Source organism: Tachypleus tridentatus, unplaced genomic scaffold (genome assembly GCF_004210375.1).
Source record: "Tachypleus tridentatus isolate NWPU-2018 unplaced genomic scaffold, ASM421037v1 Hic_cluster_2, whole genome shotgun sequence".
Lineage (NCBI taxonomy): Eukaryota > Metazoa > Arthropoda > Merostomata > Xiphosura > Limulidae > Tachypleus > Tachypleus tridentatus.
This window is the reverse complement of record NW_027467782.1, coordinates 8,209,391-8,229,333: the sequence shown is the minus strand read 5'-3', so window position 1 is coordinate 8,229,333 and position 19,943 is coordinate 8,209,391. Positions and strand designations below refer to the sequence as shown.

The 19,943-nt window shown below is 32.1% G+C and overlaps 2 long non-coding RNA genes across 5 annotated transcripts in view; one reads left to right on the top strand and one right to left on the bottom strand.

The window, feature by feature from the left end:
* Positions 1 to 19,943, bottom strand: part of LOC143242965 (uncharacterized) — a 785,169-nt gene that overhangs the window by 712,026 nt on the left and 53,200 nt on the right. The gene's annotated exons all lie outside the window — the stretch shown is intronic.
* On the top strand, positions 12,792 to 17,882 carry LOC143242977 (uncharacterized). Of its 3 annotated transcripts, none has more exons than XR_013023537.1 (3): positions 12,792 to 12,882; positions 15,467 to 15,553; positions 17,716 to 17,882. It is a non-coding gene; the product is annotated as an uncharacterized LOC143242977 (long non-coding RNA). The 3 variants fall into 3 exon arrangements; XR_013023536.1 differs by having other exon boundaries at positions 12,836 to 13,025; XR_013023535.1 differs by having other exon boundaries at positions 12,836 to 13,117.

Genomic DNA, 19,943 nt, shown 5'->3' with positions numbered 1-19,943 from the left:
CTGTTTTCACTTTATTACAAGAATTCTTCTTTTAAACCGGTTTTCAACGGTTCCAACTGAATCAAACAGGTTCTAACCTCAATACGCATGTTTTTACACTTTATTTACTGTTTTGACCGTATTACAAGAATCCTTCTTTAAAACCGGTTTTAATGGTTACAACCGGATCTAACCAGTACTAACCTCAATTTGCAAGTTTTTACACTTTATATGCTGTTTTAACCGTATTACAAGAATTCTTCTTTTAAACCGGTTTTCAACGGTTCCCACTGGATCAAACAGGTTCTAACCTCAATTCGCATGTTTTTACACTTTATTTGCTGTTTTGACCGTATTACAAGAATCCTTCTTTTAAACCGGTTTTAATGGTTACAACCGGATCTAACCGGTTCTAACCTCAATTTGCATGTTTTACACTTTATATGCTGTTTTGACCGTATTACAAGAATTTTTTCTTCTAAAGCGGTTCAAACCGGATTAATCTGGTTCCAACCGGATCAAACCTCAATTTCCATGTTTTACACTTTATATGCTGTTTTAACTGTATTACAAGAATCCTTCTTTTAAACCGTATCAAATAGGTTCTAACCTCAATTCGCATTTTTTTACTCTTTTTTGCTGTTTTGACAGTATTACAAGAATTCTTCTTTTAACCGGTTTTAACCGGTTACAACCGGATCTAACCGGTACTAACCTCAATTTGCAAATTTTTACATTTCATATGCTGTTTTAACTGTATTACAAGAATCCTCCTTTTAAACCCAATCAAACCGGTTCTAACTTCAATTTGCATGTTTTTACACTTGATATGCTGTTTTGACTTTATTACAAGAATTCTTCTTTTAAACCGGTTTTAACCGGTTCCAACCGAATCAAACCGGTAATAACCTCAATTTGCATGTTTTTACACTTTATATGCTGTTTTCACTTTATTATAAGATTTCTTCTTTTAAACCAGTTTTAAACGGTCCCCACCGGATCAAACATGTTCTAACCTCAATTTGCATGTTTTTGCACTTTATTTGCTGTTTTGACCGTATTACAAGAATTCTTCTTTTTAACCGGTTTTAACCGGTTCCAACCGAATCAAACCAGTACTAACCTCAATTCGCATGTTTTTGCACTTTATTTGCTGTTTTAACCGTATTACAAGAATCCTCTTTTAAACCGCATTAAACCGGTTCTAACCTCAATTTGCATGTTTTTACACTTGATATGCTCTTTTAACCGTATTACAAGAATCCTTCTTTTAATGAGGATCAAACCGGTTCTAACCTCAATTCGCATGTTTTTACACTTTATATGCTGTTTTAACCGAATTACAAAATTCTTCTTTTAAACCGGTTTTAACCGGTTCCAACCGAATCAAACCGGTACTAGCCTCAATTTGCATGTTTTTACACTTGATATGCTCTTTTGATTTTATTAAAAGAATCCTCCTTTCAAACCGCATCAAACCGGTTCTAACCTCAAATCGCATGTTTTTACACTTTATATGCTGTTTTAACCGAATTACAAAAATTCTTCTTTTAAACCGGTTTTAACCGGTTCCAACCGAATCAAACCGGTACTAACCTCAATTTGCATGTTTTTACACTTTATATGCTCTTTTGATTTTATTAAAAGAAATCTTCTTTTCAACAGGATTAAACTGGTTCCTACCTCAATTTCCATATTTATATTCTGTTTTGACCATACTCCAGAAATCTTCTTTTAAACCGGTTTTAACTGGTTCCAACCTGATCAAACCGGTAATAACCTCAATTTCCATGATTTTTACACTTTATATGCTGTTTTAACCGTATTACAAGAATTCTTCTTCTAAAGCGGTTCAAACCGGATTAATCTGGTTCCAACCGGATCAAACCAGTTCTAACATCAATTTCCATGTTTTTACACTTTATATGCTGTTTTAACCGAATTACAAGAATTCTTCTTTTAAACCGGTTTTAACCGGTTCCAACCAAATCAAACCGGTAATAACCTCAATTTCCATGTTTTTACACTTTATATGCTGGTTTGATTTTATTAAAAGAATTCTTCTTTTAAACCGGATTAAACTGGTTCTAACCTCAATTTGCATGTTTTACCTTTATATGCTGTTTTGACTTTATTACAAGAATTCTTTTAAACCGGTTTTAATGGTTCCAACCGGAATCAAACCGGTAATAACCTCAATTTGCATGTTTTACACTTTATATGCTGTTTTCACTTTATTACAAGAATTCTTCTTTTAAACCGGTTTTCAACGGTTCCAACTGGATCAAACAGGTTCTAACCTCAATACGCATGTTTTTACACTTTATTTGCTGTTTTGACCGTATTACAAGAATCCTTCTTTTAAACCGGTTTTAATGGTTACAACCGGATCTAACCGGTACTAACCTCAATTTGCATGTTTTTACACTTTATATGCTGTTTTGACCGTATTACAAGAATTTTTCTTCTAAAGCGGTTCAAACCGAATTAATCTGGTTCCAACCGGATCAAACCTCAATTTCCATGTTTTTACACTTTATATGCTGTTTTAACTGTATTACAAGAATCCTTCTTTTAAACCGTATCAAATAGGTTCTAACCTCAATTCGCATATTTTTACACTTTATATGTTGTTTCAACGTATTACAAGAATTCTTGTTTTAAACCAGATCAAACCTCAATTCGCATGTTTTTACACTTTATATGCTGTTTCGACTGCATTAAAAGAAGTCTTCTTTTAAACCGGTTTTAACCGGTTCTAACCTCAATTCGCATGTTTTTACACTTTATATGCTGTTTTAACCGAATTACAAGAATTCTTCTTTTAAACCGGTTCCAACCGAATCAAACCGGTACTAACCGATTTCAACCGGATCAAACCAGTTCTATCCTCATTTCGCATGTTTTTACAGTTTATATGCTGTTTTAACCGTATTACAAATATTCTTCTTTTAAACCGCTTTTAACCAGTTCGAACCGGATCAAACCGGTAGTAGCCTCAATTTGCAAGTTTTTACATTTTACATGCTGTTTTTACCGTATTACAAGAATCATCCTTTTAAACCGCATCAAACCGGTTCTAACCTCAATTCGCATGTTTTTACACTTTATATGCTGTTTTAACCGAATTACAAGAATTCTTCTTTTAAACTGGTTTTAACCGGTTCCAACCAAATCAAACCGGTAATAACCTCAATTTCCATGTTTTTACACTTTATATGCTGGTTTGATTTTATTAAAAGAATTCTTCTTTTAAACCGGATTAAACTGGTTCCTACCTCAATTTGCATGTTTTTACACTTGATATGCTGTTTTGACTTTATTACAAGAATTCTTTTAAACCGGTTTTAACCGGTTCCAACCGGAACAAACCGATAATAACCTCAATTTGCATGTTTTTACACCTTATATGCTGTTTTCACTTTATTACAAGAATTCTTCTTTTAAACCGGTTTTCAACGGTTCCAACTGGATCAAACAGGTTCTAACCTCAATACGCATGTTTTTACACTTTATTTGCTGTTTTGACCGTATTACAAGAATCCTTCTTTTAAACCGGTTTTAATGGTTACAACCGGATCTAACCGGTACTAACCTCAATTTGCATGTTTTTACACTTTATATGCTGTTTTGACCGTATTACAAGAATTTTTCTTCTAAAGCGGTTCAAACCGAATTAATCTGGTTCCAACCGGATCAAACCTCAATTTCCATGTTTTTACACTTTATATGCTGTTTTAACTGTATTACAAGAATCCTTCTTTTAAACCGTATCAAATAGGTTCTAACCTCAATTCGCATGTTTTACTCTTTCTTTCCTGTTTTGACAGTATTACAAGAATTCTTCTTTTCAACCGGTTTTAACCGGTTCCAACCGGATCAAACCGGTACTAACCTCAATTTGCATGTTTTACATTTTATATGCTGTTTTAACTGTATTACAAGAATCCTCCTTTTAAACCCAATCAAACCGGTTCTAACTTCAATTTGCATGTTTTTACACTTGATATGCTGTTTTGACTTTATTACAAGAATTCTTCTTTTAAACCGGTTTTAACCGGTTCCAACCGGATCAAACCGGTAATAACCTCAATTTGCATGTTTTTACACTTTATATGCTGTTTTGACTTTATTACAAGAATTCTTCTTTTAAACCAGTTTTAAACGGTCCCCACCGGATCAAACATGTTCTAACCTCAATTTGCATGTTTTTGCACTTTATTTGCTGTTTTGACCGTATTACAAGAATTCTTCTTTTAAACCGGTTTTAATCGGTTCCAACCGAATCAAACCGGTTCTAACCTCAATTTGCATGTTTTTACACTTGATATGCTCTTTTAACCGTATTAGAAGAATCCTTCTTTTAATGAGGATCAAACCGGTTCTAACCTCAATTCGCAGGTTTTTACATTTTATATGCTGTTTTAACCGTATTAAAAGAATCCTCCTTTCAAACCGCATCAAACCGGTTCTAATCTCAAATCGCATGTTTTTACACTTTATATGCTGTTTTAACCGAATTACAAAAATTCTTCTTTTAAACCGGTTTTAACCGGTTCCAACCGAATCAAACCGGTACTAACCTCAATTTGCATGTTTTTACACTTGATATGCTCTTTTGATTTTATTAAAAGAAATCTTCTTTTCAACAGGATTAAACTGGTTCCTACCTCAATTTCCATATTTATATTCTGTTTTGACCATACTCCAGAAATCTTCTTTTAAACCGGTTTTAACTGGTTCCAACCTGATCAAACCGGTAATAACCTCAATTTCCAAGTTTTTACACTTTATATGCTGTTTTAACCGTATTACAAGAATTCTTCTTCTAAAGCGGTTCAAACCGGATTAATCTGGTTCCAACCGGATCAAACCAGTTCTAACATCAATTTCCATGTTTTTACACTTTATATGCTATTTTAACCAAATTACAAGAATTCTTCTTTTAAACCGGTTCCAACCGAATCAAACCGGAACTAACCGATTTCAACCGGATCAAACCGGTTCTATCCTCAATTTGCAAGTTTTTACATTTTATATGCTGTTTTTACCGTATTGCAAGAATCATCCTTTAAAACCGCATCAAACCGGTTCTAACCTCAAATCGCATGTTTTTACACTTTATATGCTGTTTTAACCGAATTACAAGAATTCTTCTTTTAAACCGGTTTTAACCGGTTACAACCAAATCAAATAACCTCAATTTCCATGTTTTTACACTATATATGCTGGTTTGATTTTATTAAAATAATTCTTCTTTTAAACCGGATTAAACTGGTTCCTACCTCAATTTGCATGTTTTTACACTTGATATGCTGTTTTGACTTTATTACAAGAATTCTTGTTTTAAACCGGTTTTAACCGGTTGAACCCGGAACAAACCGGTAATAACCTCAATTTGCATGTTTTTACACCTTATATGCTGTTTTCATTTTATTATAACAATTCTTCTTTTAAACCAGTTTTAAACGGTCCCCAACGGATCAAACATGTTTTAACCTCAATTTGCATGTTTTTGCACTTTATTTGCTGTTTTGACCGTATTACAAGAATTCTTCTTTTAAACCGGTTTTAACCGGTTCCAACCGGATTAAATCGATTTTAATATCAATTTGCATGTTTTTACACTTTATATCCTCTTTTGATTTTATTAAAAGAATTTTTCTTTTTAAACCGAATTAAACTGGTTCCTACCACAATTTGCATATTTATATTCTGTTTTGACCGTACTACAAGAAATCTTCTTTTAAACCGGTTTTAACCAGTTCCGACCTAATCAAACCGGTTCTAACCTCTATTCGCGTGTTTTTACACTTTATATGCTGTTTTCACTTTATTACAAGAATTCTTCTTTTAAACCGGTTTTCAACGGTTCCCACTGGATCAAACAGGTTCTAACCTCAATACGCATGTTTTACACTTTATTTGCTGTTTTGACCGTATTACAAGAATTCTTCTTTTAAACCGGTTTTAATGGTTACAACCGGATCTAACCGGTACTAACCTCAATTTGCAAGTTTTTACACTTTATATGCTGTTTTAACCGTATTACAAGAATCCTTCTTTTAAACCGGATCAAACCTCAATTCGCATGTTTTTACACATTATATGCTGTTTTAACCGAATTACAAGAATTCTTCTTTTAAACCGGTACTAACCGATTTCAACCGGATCAAACCAGTTCTATCCTCATTTCGCATGTTTTTACAGTTTATATGCTGTTTTAACCGTATTACAAATATTCTTCTTTTAAACCGCTTTTAACCAGTTCGAACCGGATCAAACCGGTAGTAGCCTCAATTTGCAAGTTTTTACATTTTACATGCTGTTTTTTACCGTATTACAAGAATCATCTTTTAAACCGGATCAAACCGGTTCTAACCTCAATTCGCAAGTTTTTACACTTTATATGCTGTTTTAACCGAATTAAAAGAATTCTTCTTTTAAACCGAATTAAACTGGTTCCTACCTCAATTTGCATATTTATATTCTGTTTTGACCGTACTACAATAATCTTTCTTTTAAACCAGTTTTAACCGGTTCCAACGGGATCAAACCGGTTCTAACATCAATTTGCATGTTTTTACACTAAAAATGCTGTTTTGACCAGATTCTTCTTTTAAACCGGTTTTAACCGGTTCCAACCGGATCAAATCGATTTAAATATCAATTTGCATGTTTTTACACTTTATATGCTCTTTTGATTTTATTAAAAGAATTTTTCTTTTGAACCGGATTAAACTGGTTCCTACCACAATTTGCATATTTATATTCTGTTTTGACCTTACTACAAGAAATCTTCTTTTAAACCGGTTTTAACTGGTTCCAACCTAATCAAACCGGTTCTAACCTCAATTCGCATGTTTTTACACTTTATATGCTGTTTTCACTTTATTACAAGAATTCTTCTTTTAAACCGGTTTTAACCGGTTCCAACCGGTTCATATAGGTTCTCACCTCAATTCACATGTTTTTACTCTTTATTTGCTGTTTTGACAATATTACAAGAATTCTTCTTTTAAACCGGTTTTAACCAGTTCTAACCGGATCAAACTGGTAATATCCTCAATTTGCAAGTTTTTACATTTTATATGCTGTTATAACCGTATTTCAAGAATCCTCCTTTTAAACTGCATCAAACCGGTTCTAACCTCAATTCCCATGTTTTTACAATTTATATGCTGTTTTAACCGAATTACAATAATTCTTCTTTTAAACCGGTTTTAACCGGTTCCAACCGGAACCAACCGGTAATAACCTCAATTTGCATGTTTTTACACTTTATATGCTGTTTTCACTTTATTATAAGATTTTTTCTTTTAAACCAGTTTTAAACGGTCCCCACCGGATCAAACATGTTCTAACCTCAATTTGCATGTTTTTGCACTTTATTTGCTGTTTTGACCGTATTACAATAATTCTTCTTTTAAACCGGTTTTAACCGGTTCCAACCGAATCAAACCGATACTAACCTCAATTCGCATGTTGAAGCAACTTCAATAACTTTTTAAGAAATAAAAATTCATTCAATGTTTTTAGGTAAAAATAAAATATCTACTAATTCTAAACTACTTAGTTCAGAGACGTCTCAAGAAATGTTTCTAGGAACAGAGGGTTAAAGTTAAGAGCAATGAATCTGCCATTACAGACAAGTGCTTACAATCAGACTTGATCATTATGATTTGTAAGACTCATTTAAGTCATACTGTAGATTTGTAGCTATATATACTCCATAATAGTAAATGTTGGTTTGTTCTTTTAGGTTCTTAACCCTGCAGGAGAATTTCGTCCAACATAAAACAGCTGTTTATATAGGTACAGTAATCTGAAATTACATAAAGTGCATTATTTCAATGGCATTTACTGTGTATGCATGGTAAGAACAATACATCTCTGTGGTAACCTGCTACTGATATTACCAGCAAGTGGCAACAAGTTAATCCCAATCACATTATGTCAGGGTTTACAGAATGTCATCAAGACTGCATAGATTTCTTTGAAAACCTGACTGATAATTGCCATATTTTATATCCAAGAACTTGCTGTGGTAGTGACATTTTCCAATATTAAGCTACAAGGTAGGTATCTAGAGGTTTTAAGTGATGCTGCTGATAAACCTGGCAATTTTTATTGGAACTCATAATCAAGTATTCTTTATAAACATAATAAAGGAGAATCAAGATTAATTTAATGCATCACTTCTTAGCTTGCAGCCTAAGCAAATATAATTATTGTCAGAAAACAACAAAATTACAAACCCTGTCATTTTGAAACTCCTTTAAAGGAAATGAGCACATTGTTTTTTTGTAACTAATAAGAGGGTAACAAATTGTAAATAATGGAAAAGTAATTTAAAGTTTTAATGACGTTACAAAACCTAAAAAATGATCAAATGTTTATACAATAATATTTTAGTAGTATTAAAAAGGATAAACAAGTTCTTGCTTTCATGACCCTGATGTTATGCACAAGAAACACTTTTACAGGGCATAAAACTGTTAATGTTGAGTTCCTTTAAAGTTTTTCACGAGTAAATATCGCTGAAGACAGCGATTGTATAAACTTATGAAAAGTTAACAAATGTTTGAAAATATCTAGATATCATTATTTTTAACTAGAATTTTCATGATACCAAAACACTGGATAAACATCTCAACAGGACAAAAATCAAATATTATGATTACATAATGCACTAAACTCATACCTCACTAAAAAACAAAATATACAACATGATCACTTCTGTTATGTTTTACCAGATAGGGATGATAAATAACACCTAAAGGCTATAATTACCTTTCTTCAGGAAATAAAATTCACAACATAATCACTAAAGCAATGTAGTTAAACCCCACTATTTAATAAAGCATGTATCACAACCACTCAAAAACATAGCTGATTATGACCAGAAAAAACAACAAAACATACCAGTACTGTTTGTACACTAAGTCCTGTCTAATGAGATAAAACATTGTACTGTAGCCAGCTGTGTTTTAATGTACAGAAAACCCACACAATGGCTCTCTATGGAGAGCATACGTCAGCTTCCACTTGATAAATCCACAACCACTGCTACATAGCCCATGAACACATTAGCAAATTTTTTATATGTACAGAATTTTTTCATCGTCCTGTGACTCCTAAAAATAACCCTCAAAGTTGATGATGAAAACATAATGACATGAGCTGTCTCAGATATATAATTTTTCAGCTTTAAGAGATTCTAGATTGACCAAATGTTATTATTTTACATGAGTAATAAATGTAAAAAGGTTCAATCATAAAGGAGAGATATTCTAATAAAATATAATAACTTTTAAATAGTTGTGTGAAACAAAATAGAGAAAAATTGCAAATAAACTTTAAGAATATAATATAACAAGTTAAAACTTAAAATCTCCTCCGAATGCATTAATTAATTTAAAAACTACATGTACTGTGGACTTCAAAGGTTTATTACATGCATTAATGATCTAATGATTTCATTCATATATAATTTCAGTCAGACAATATGGTGAGTGGATGGTAGATAATATTCTAGACATATCAGACAGAATGTGTTTGTTTTGTTACAGCAAAGCAACAACGGGCTATCTGCTGTGTCCACTAAGGGGAATCAAAACCCTGATTTTAGCATTATAAATTCAAAGACTTACCTCTGTTCTACTAGGGACAGACAATGAACACTTGTATAACAGTTGTTATGGAGTGAATACCTTTTCTAAGTTAGCATTCCCAAACTTCATATCATAAAAACTGTTGTTATAACAAACTACTGACATCAATAGTATTCCAACCACTACTGTAGTTGTTGTATGCCAGTGAGCCTTATAAGCTACTAAATGCAATAGTAGCCCAAATCAAAATCTTATATCAAGGTTAAAATAGCCTTCTTGTTTTCAAATTATAAATTTCTCTAAAAAACGATTCCTAATTCTTTTAGCTTTTTTTACCTCAATCAAATACATTAGACTACTGAAGGTTTTTCAATGTGTGTAAATAATCATACTTAAATAATTTTAAACCTTTACACCACCATTATTTTCCAATGGGATTCAAAACATATAGTCTTCAAAAAAAGAAACGCAAAAGGCAAAATATGAGACATATTGTTAACAAGTTTATTCCGGGTAGTTCTGTGTGACATGTGTAAAACTATGCACAGTCACTGCTGAAAATCCAAAGTCTGCAAAGGCGAAGTCCACGCTCACTAGTTGAAGTTTAACGTCACTCAACGTCAATAACGAGTATGCCCCGTGAGCATCAATAACTGTTTGGCATCTCCTGCCCATGGAAGCGATGAGATGACGAATCACATCCTGTGGAATGGCTGTCCACTCAGCCTGCATAGCTGCTGCAAGCTGAGGTAGAGTCTGCGGTTGAGGTTGTCGCCGTCGCAGACGTCGGTCCAACTCGTCCCAAAGATGTTCGATGGGGCTTAAATGTGGTGATCTGGAGGGCCATGGAAGAATGTTGATGTTGTGGTGTCTCAAGAAGACAGTGGTGAGTCGGGATGTGTGAGGACGGGCGTTGTCGTGTTGAAAAACGTCATTGAAGTTCACCATGATGGGTTGCACATGGGGTCTTAGAATCTCGTCGACGTATCGTTGAGCCGTAAGATTCCCTCGAATGTGCAAAAGGTCTGTTGAAGCAGTAGACGTCGCAGTGGTGGTCCTATCCTGAAGGTCACGTAACCGGATGTAGTGATCCTGTGCGGGCGTGGTCACACGAGGTCTGCCAGATCGTGGACGGTCACGAGTTGATCCATGTTGATCCTTTTGCCTTTCTTTTTTTGAAGAGTATATTTATATATGGTGCCTTTGTTGTTAATATTTGCAATAATTTTATCAAGATACAAATAATGGTTGATACTATGGAATAAGAACCAGAATTTTATTTGATTAAGTAAGTGGTTCAAACGTTGTATGAAGTTTAAAGTTAGGCAATTGAAAACAGATGTTTCATTTCAAAGAGAATAACTGATATTTACCAGTAAGACAGGAGCATTATGCAGTGAAAACAATATTTTATTGTTAAAAAGGCTCCAATGCCTACAAAGATTCATTAAAAATCCATCATCATATCATATTATTTACAATAGGAAAATAATTAAATGCTTTAAAAAATACCTTTCAAAATTATGTGAGTGTGTAGATGTTATCTTGTGTAATCATAGATAACTCAAATGATAAAAATATTACACTTAAAATATTTTTAAAAGTTATTTTATAAACTGCTATAGTTTATGACTGTATATATACATATATAAAGTATATTCAGTATATACGTATTTTTTATCAAATTAAAACTGAAATGGTGAAAATTTTTTTATATTACATTTCTATAAAATGTGCAAATATTTGAAGTTTACGTAATAACATTTCATTGTGAAAATTATTTGTATTTTATCCAAAAAATCACAAGCATAAGCAAAATTAGTAACTGAACAATTTAAAATGTTTTCATCTTCAGTAATATCAGACCCTTTGGCTCCCTGTTAATGGTCAGTGATCCCACAAGAATATAAATGTGTGCGTGTGAAATTTCCAAGAATGCTTCAAATGAATGTCCTTAATGAGTTGTATTATATGCCACAACAGCAGTTTCTTTGGTGCTACATTATCAATCAAAAACAAAAGCTTTAAGAATTAATATTTTTTACTTAATCTGCTAAGTGTATTACGTCTATTATTAATACTCTTAGGTAACATTTGAGGACTGTTATGAGCCCCTAAGGACTCATGTCTTTAATGAGTTGTGTTATATGCCACAACAGCAGTTTCTTTGGTGCTACATTATCAATCAAAGACAAAAGCTTCAAGAATTGATATTTTTTACTTAATCTGCTAAGTGTGTTACGTCTATTATTAATACTCTTAGGTAACATTTGAGGACTTAACTGACACCTAATAAAATTCAATTTAGATGTTAGAAAATTGCTCATACTGACGTCCAAGCCCCTAATGACACAGCGGTATGTCTGCAGACTCACACCACTAAAATCTGGGTTTCGATGCCCATGGTGTACAGAGCACAGATAGCCCATTGTGCAGCTTTGTGCTTAATTCTAAACAAACAAACTGATGTCCAACAAATATTTGAAAAGTTTGTTACTAAACTATGTTATAATCTAAAATTAAAATATACTGCTTTGAGAATGCAAGTCTTTCTATTCGGAATTTTGTGTAACTTACAAGTTATTGTGTCACAAAATATTGTGAACTCAGACAATAAATGAGCCATTTATCCCAATCTCAAACACACCTTGAAGAACTATAATTTGTATTTGCAATAATTAAGTTACAACTACCTCTACTACCAGTTTTGAGTTTGATCAGCATCTGACATTGAATTTTAGCTTTAAACATTTCGTGGGTATGAGCGCTAGTTCTAAAACTAATGCAATATCAAAAATTACAGATTAAAATCATATTAATTACTTATCTTAGGATCTGGAGACAACTATTATGATATCAATCATAATAATATGATTGCTAATATGAGCGCTAGTTCTAAAACTAATGCAATATCAAAAATTACAGATTAAAATCATATTAATTACTTATCTTAGGATCTGGAGACAACTATTATGATATCAATCAAGTCCTCTTTCTCACCTTTTAACCTAATAATACTACTGATATCACAAAATGTTCTGTTCTACTAACAATGATAAGAATATAAACATACGCATGCTTTCTTATTTTCTTAATATGACGAGAACTTTATTGCAGATTCGGTTGTACTCTTTGTTCGAAACTGTAGAGGTCGCTTGATAACACATACAAATAGCTAACTACTCAGAAAACTGACAATTTTATAGTTTTATTTTAGTGAAGTGATGTCTCCAAAGAAAACCAAACGAACCAGGAAAGAAAGTTGATCAAAAGAATGAAATATATCAATGTAAAACAATTTTAAATTTTATTGTTGTATACATAGGTACTGAAATACTGAATTATGTAAATTGTAACCAGTGCAATATTTGTACGTTGAAGTAATATATTGTACCTTGAATTTACCGTAGCGGCTAAGCCTAATTCCAGTCTGTGAGTGTTAATACAAAAATGAGTTAGTTACATAATTGTTCATGCTAATTATAAGTAGTATCTGCAATATTATTACAAATGTTATGTTCAATGTAAGTAGATTTGACAACATTTTAAAATGAAATTATTAGTATATAACTCATAAGTAGGGACAACATAAATTGTAAATTTACGATTTTTAAACTTTAAAAGCAATGGTGAAATAAGTGCATGTCCTATTACTTTGAATTGTGGCTCTATCGTAATCAGGAAAAAAGGCTTTTCCAGCAGCTGGTAAATCATGAAGAGTACTCAATAGGACAAGTACTTTTCCTTTTAACTTAATTGCTTTAGTGACTCTTTATGTGAAAGTTTTAAACTATGAAAACTATATTTTATAATACTAAATATTTTTTCATTAAAACAAATTCAGATACAAGACCAGAAACAAGGTGGGTAGATAATTGTACTTTGCTGTCAATCTGGAAATTTTGTTTATTGGCTGATGACTTCACCAAAACCTCATTGGCCAAAAAACAGACAACTGTTACACAGTTTGTGAAAACTGGATCTCCAGCTGGCTACAAAACAGATATCAACATGCTACAACATTCAGTGATTAAGTGTACTGATCCTCTATTGATAAAGTAACATTAATACAGGAAAAGAAGAAAGTGGCTTGTAAGTTCAAAGTGACAGTGTAGATGCAATGGTTCAGACTTAGAGGTCAAAATGACACAAAAAGCAGGTGTGAAAGAGCTGCAAGGTAATTTAAAAGTATGAAGAAAGAGAAAATGAAGGACTGATTCATCTATTCCACTGGAGAGTGATGAAGATGAAATGTGTAGCAGTACTTCTGAGGATCCCATGGAGTTTGTGACACTGAATGAATGATGCAGATAATCCAAGAACTGAAGTGTAAACGCAAGACATTGTTGTGGTATTTCAACGTGGCACAGGAGCAATGCCGATTCAATTTGGTATTGAATCCACAACAACATTAAACTTTCCAAATCAAGAAGCTCTATGAAAAGCATCAAGTTTCAGTGCTCTTGAAAAGAGCAGGTGATTGCTTGCATTCTGCATGGCAGGATTAAGGATTCTTTGTACTACGTTACTTCCAAGAGATCCAGATGATCTTATGAACATGACTGGAAATACAATTAAATCTGATGATACAAAACTATTCTCATATGCCAACAATATGAAACAAGTTTTGCCAGAGAAAGTTTGTCTCACTTTGACTATCTGATTTAGATTTATATTGCTCAGCATAAGGCCAGATCAAAAAATAACTTATTGTTGCAAGATTCATGGTTAAATTTCAAAATTTCTTAATCAGAATGAAATACAATTGTATACCTATGAGAATTGATTACATCAGTTTGTTTCATGCAAAGTAATCAATTAATTTTATGAAAATAATCAACTTGTGTGTCCAATTATTACCATCTTCAATATTCAGTAATCAAAAATTAATCTTTTTAGAGGCAGTTCACGTCTTGCACAGAAAGCTGTCTTTTTATGTCTGCCTTAGAAATTTCCATGCTACTTGTGAAGTTCTGCTGATTGTGTGAGTGACTAATTTCCTCACACAGGTTGTGTAGTAATGATGGATTACAGTCATGTTGACTAATTGTTTTTCAAATTACATTGTGATGCTTCTTGTTTGGTGATATTGTTTTGTCTGGTGCACATGAGATGGTGTGTCAGGTAAAGATGAGACTGTTTCTTGTTTCTGTTTTTTAATAGTGTTCTTTGGCTAGTGTATCAAATCTGATTTTGAAATAACCAAATACTTTGTTGAGGTCAGAAAATGACTAATTTGGGGTATTTTCAGTGGTGATGCACACCAAACACACATCCTAAATAGATCAGATGTATTTAAGTTGGGTCTGGTAAATGCAAATTCTGGGTGTTATTTATCTCATTTTACTACTTTAATATCATGCTGAAAAGGTGTGGTCAGTTCTTATAAACTTCATGAGAAGACAGTGCATTAGCATTCAAAATATTAGTCCAACCAGGTATCCAATGCTACCTTAACTTTTTATCAGTGTTTGAAACTGCAAAATTTTGTGATGGCCTTTTAACATGTCTTTAACACTTTGTAATTTCATAATTATCATCAACATTGTCTGTAGGAAAGTAGGAAGAAAAAACAGTATGAAAGGCTGTGTAAAATCATACTTCCATATAGTAATCTTATAAGTATTGCATTAAAGTCAATTTCATAAAGTGTAATTTTCATCTTAACAGCTGTCACATTTTCTTTATTTTTAATGAACGTATATCAGATAATATGTTCTGAATATTTTAAAACTCTAGTTATCTTTGTAATGCATGATTTGTTTACTTAATCAATGAAATAGTATGCAATGTTTGTTAAACTTATTGATACAAAGGTTCAAACAAATTGTTGGTAATATAAGAGTAATCACACTCTACTCACATTACCTTAGGTAGATCAACAAGTAGGAAGAAAAAGAAGGAAATTGAGGACCTGAACTTGACATTAAAATCTGTAACAACACAGAAAGATGAGAAAGGTAAAATACTACTCTTTATATTAAGAAATAGGTTTTTTTCTGTCACCTTTCCTTGCTTGTGGAGAATGAAGTTAATGTTAGATAACACTGCACAACAAAGTTTTTGCATCTTGAACACTGTTAGGTGTTCCTTATAGATTTTTGGCTGCTGATAATGAAAATCACATCCACATTTGCCCATTATGTACAGTTTCATTGAAATCTTCAGTTTTGCTACAATGGGAAAACAATATCAGGGCAACTGGAATTTGTCAATGCTTGCCGACTACTGTTGGACACTGCAAGCGTGATGCACAGGACATTGAATACAAACAAAATCAGGAGCAAAACACTTTTAATTATGTTGAACTTAATAGTGTATTACAAACATAAATGCAATTAAATAAGTTATTGCCAGTAAACAGTAAACTGTCTATTTCTCAAAGTTTCTATGTTATGAAACAAAACCAAAACTATATTTGTGCATACCCACCAGATACCTGCCACAATCAGCAAAACCTTTTCAGGAAGCAAAAAATTAAAAAAAAATTGTTGTGCAGTATAATTTTTGTATGGAGTGTAAAGGTTTATTATTTTATTTTTACCTAATACAAATGCTAGATTAGACAAGCTTTCCCATAAGTTATTTCTATGTAATTCAATAGAGAGTGTGAGCAGGAAATTCTGAAATTTGTATATTCCTATTGTTGTGTGACTTTCCAGTAACATAACAAGTACGTGATATGTATCTCAGGACAACTGGTTATACCAAAATAAAACTGAAAACAATGTTTTGACCTTCTTAGGTCATCTTCAGATTAACAAAGGAGGAGATTGCAACAGTTGTTCTGAAATACATTTTCACTTCAAGTTGGTTTCTTGTCATCACGAAGTACGTGATATATTGTTAATCACTTACCCTCCTCCTACATGTTGATATGGCATGTTTTTTGTAAACATATAAATACAAAGATTTTAATTTTTTTCTTTTTTTTCCATTGTTGCTTTTGCTTGTTTTGAAGTGGTGTAAAATGAGCAGGAGAATATGTCAATGTGAGGTTTAATAGTACTAAAAACATAGGATTTTATAGTTAACTGAAGACTTTTAAGAATTACTACATAGTGTTATCAATACAGATTATCTTTGGGTACGTCAATGATCTGGCTGTCTAAGTAGGTCATAAAGGTTTTTAAGATATTATTTCTTAGAGATAGCAAATAACATAAGTTGAATCTTTCAAACTGAGTTATTCAAGAAAAAGTTAAAATACTTTCCAGAATTATTATGGTTTTTAAACCTTATGTATTATAAAGAAACTGAAATACATCATAATGATATGTAGTCTTAAATGTGTTTAAAGATGGAACCTCTTTGCTTTCTACTTTTAGAGATACATTTCCTGACATTGAAATCCTACCATAAGTTAGGAATTTTTTAGCATTAGTCATATATAAAAGAATTTCTAATATTTGGAACATCAGGTTTACAATTTCACCCATTTAAGGTTCTAAATATTTATTTTTCAGCTTTTTTTTTAAAGTCTGGCACTAAAATTGTGCTAATGTACAACTTGTAATTATAAATATTTATTCTTTATCAGTGAGAGTTAAATATTTTTTAAGGAGTGGTTGGAAAGAAATACAGTTTTATTCCATATGAGTTCTGCAGTTATAACACTTAGAGAGACATAAATCAGGTAGATAATTGTGACTAACCAACAATAATTGGCTTTATAAGTTACAATGAAATTATTTACATAGCTACACCTCATTCAAAACAAAAAGCATAAGCTATTATATTACTGTAACTTCATTGAATGTTATTTTTATACATTTTAAAAATGCATGTTGGTACATTTTATCTGTTTTTATAACTTTAAAAATTAAAACAACTTATGTAAAAAGTGTGTGGTACAAGTATTGTGAACATATTAACTGAAAGCATGAATTCTTTTACTGTACATAGCTATCTTTAATATTAAATTAGTTTTCATAATTTTGTGTGTTTTTCAACAGTTAAGTCACTGATATTATTAGGGTGAATCAAAACAAGTGTTCAAAGTCTGCTTTATGTAAATCACACACTACATCATTGAAGTGTTTTATCTTGTTACTCTCAACAAGGCTACAGTTCAGTTACATTCATCTCTTGCAGAAAGGTGATATAACTATTTTAATTTCAGGAACTGATCCTAAATCTGTACTGTATGTTTTTTATAAGTAAGAACAGTGTAAGAAAGGTGACAAATGCAAGTTTTCCCACGATGATGTTGAAAATAAGAGTGAAAAGAAGAGTATTTATGTAGACTTGAGAGATGAAGGTAATGTAGTTTATTTTTTATCTATGCATCTATTATCTGTTAAAACGTGAAGTGTAAAGGTCTTTTAAATCAACTGTATGGTTTTATGTGTTTGCATTATTAGTGTTAGACTACTGAAGCATTTTAAGAGTTTAAATGTCCATCTTCAGTTTACCTTTTAGAAAATTAATGTAGATAAATCTAATTCTGTTAAGGGTATCTTTCTTTTCAAATATAAAAAATTTAAATTCTATATTTTTTGGTCAAGATGAATTTTTATCTAATAAAAAATTTGGATTTCAATCAGTTAATTATTCCTTACTGCACTTGATAAACCAGAATAAACATATGATGTCATAGAAGAATATTCCTGCAGCTTTCAAATAGTCAAAATATTTTCAGAAGTAAAACCACAACAACAAAAGAAACAAAATTCCTGTCTTTGGTATTTTTCCTCTTTTCCCTGAGTCTTACATTGAGATTTGTTCACATTTATAGAGCTCTGGGTATCTAATATGTTGATAAACCAAATTACTGCTGCAGTAATATGTGATCAGTGTATTGACTATAGAAATTCCCATTACAGCTGAACATGCTACTGGTAAGATTTCCAGGAATTTAGTTCAAAGTTATCTACGGACTTTAATTCTCAGGAAATTAGATTCATGGGTTTAGCCAGTGATTTCTTCTTCTTTTCAGTAAAACAATGTTTCTAAGTAAGAATGTAATCAATAAGAAGACATTTGGACTCTCTGTTTTTCTTTGTTTTTTTAACACTTTTTTATTTTAGTCTGTCACACTCCACACCATTTCAAGAGTTTTAATTTTCCACTACTTTTCATGCTTCCAAGTTGTTTGCTTTGGGAGAGAATTGCTTTTCTCATACTTTTGTTTCTGTTGATACCAGTACTACCAGGGGACGGTACATGTTGATAAACTTTACCATACCTCAAATCTGGTTGATATACCTGTGGTAGTTGTGACTCAGATGTCATTTGTGTGGCTTTACTCTTATTTACACATGGGAGAATTGAGTATTTCATGTCATTAATGTATGGATTTTGGTAAGTTAGATATTTATATGTTCTTTATCATCTAAGTTATTTTAAACGAATTATAAATGAGATGTTGATTATTAATTGTGTTATTACTAGATACATTTAATCACTTTGCAAGTACATTAATCTTACATACTTTGTGGTCTCAACAGATTTCATGGCTTTGTTAGTTCATTATTAGTAATTTAACTAGGTATGTTTAGCCTAGATTGTTTGTAAGTTGCAATTATTACTACTAGTAACATATAATTATTTTATTTTTCAAAATTGTTAATCATGTGCTAAACCATTTTCCCTTCATAATCCACAATTTAAAATTCTTCCCCACAGTGTCCACTTCATTGCCCTAAATCATGTTTTCCATTTCAGGACTTTCCTGTTTGTTTGGACAAACCTCAATTCTTTTTTCACTCTATGATAATTTGTGCTCTTCTCTCTATGAATAACTAGATAATGTTTGCTTCTACTCATTCACAGTCCATAGACCACACTCCACTGATTCTACAAGATACAATAGAGGGAGGATTCCTCATGACAGTGGGGAAATCCATTCTTAACTCCTCCTCAACAACCCATTCATTTGGGTAGTTTTCTTCTTTTCAACCTCATTTGGGCCCAGCCTTCTCCTTTTCAGGTTTGGAGCAAGCAGTTCACATGTTCTTCACCTCACATTTCTTGCAGTTAAATGTATTCTATCTTTGTGGGGATGTGAACTATGGATCAAACTTGTATGTATTCACTTTAGTGGGAACTGAGAGATCAGTGAAACTTCTTACCCATACACACTGCCCGTGATCCATATACTAGTAACAACATTTACTAGTTCATGCCTTATGTATTGTATGTTATAAAATGTTTTTTCATTTTAAGTTTAATTGTCTTCATTAGTAAAACTTGATTTCTTTGCTTATGTGATGTTAACATGCATCTGCTTGCAGAAGAACTGAGTCAGTTAACCAATCAAAATAAGAGTTTGTGATACTTATTTTAGCAATCAATCAAAATTATGATTAAATCAGTTGTCATGAAAGTAATAAACTAATTGAAATTAAT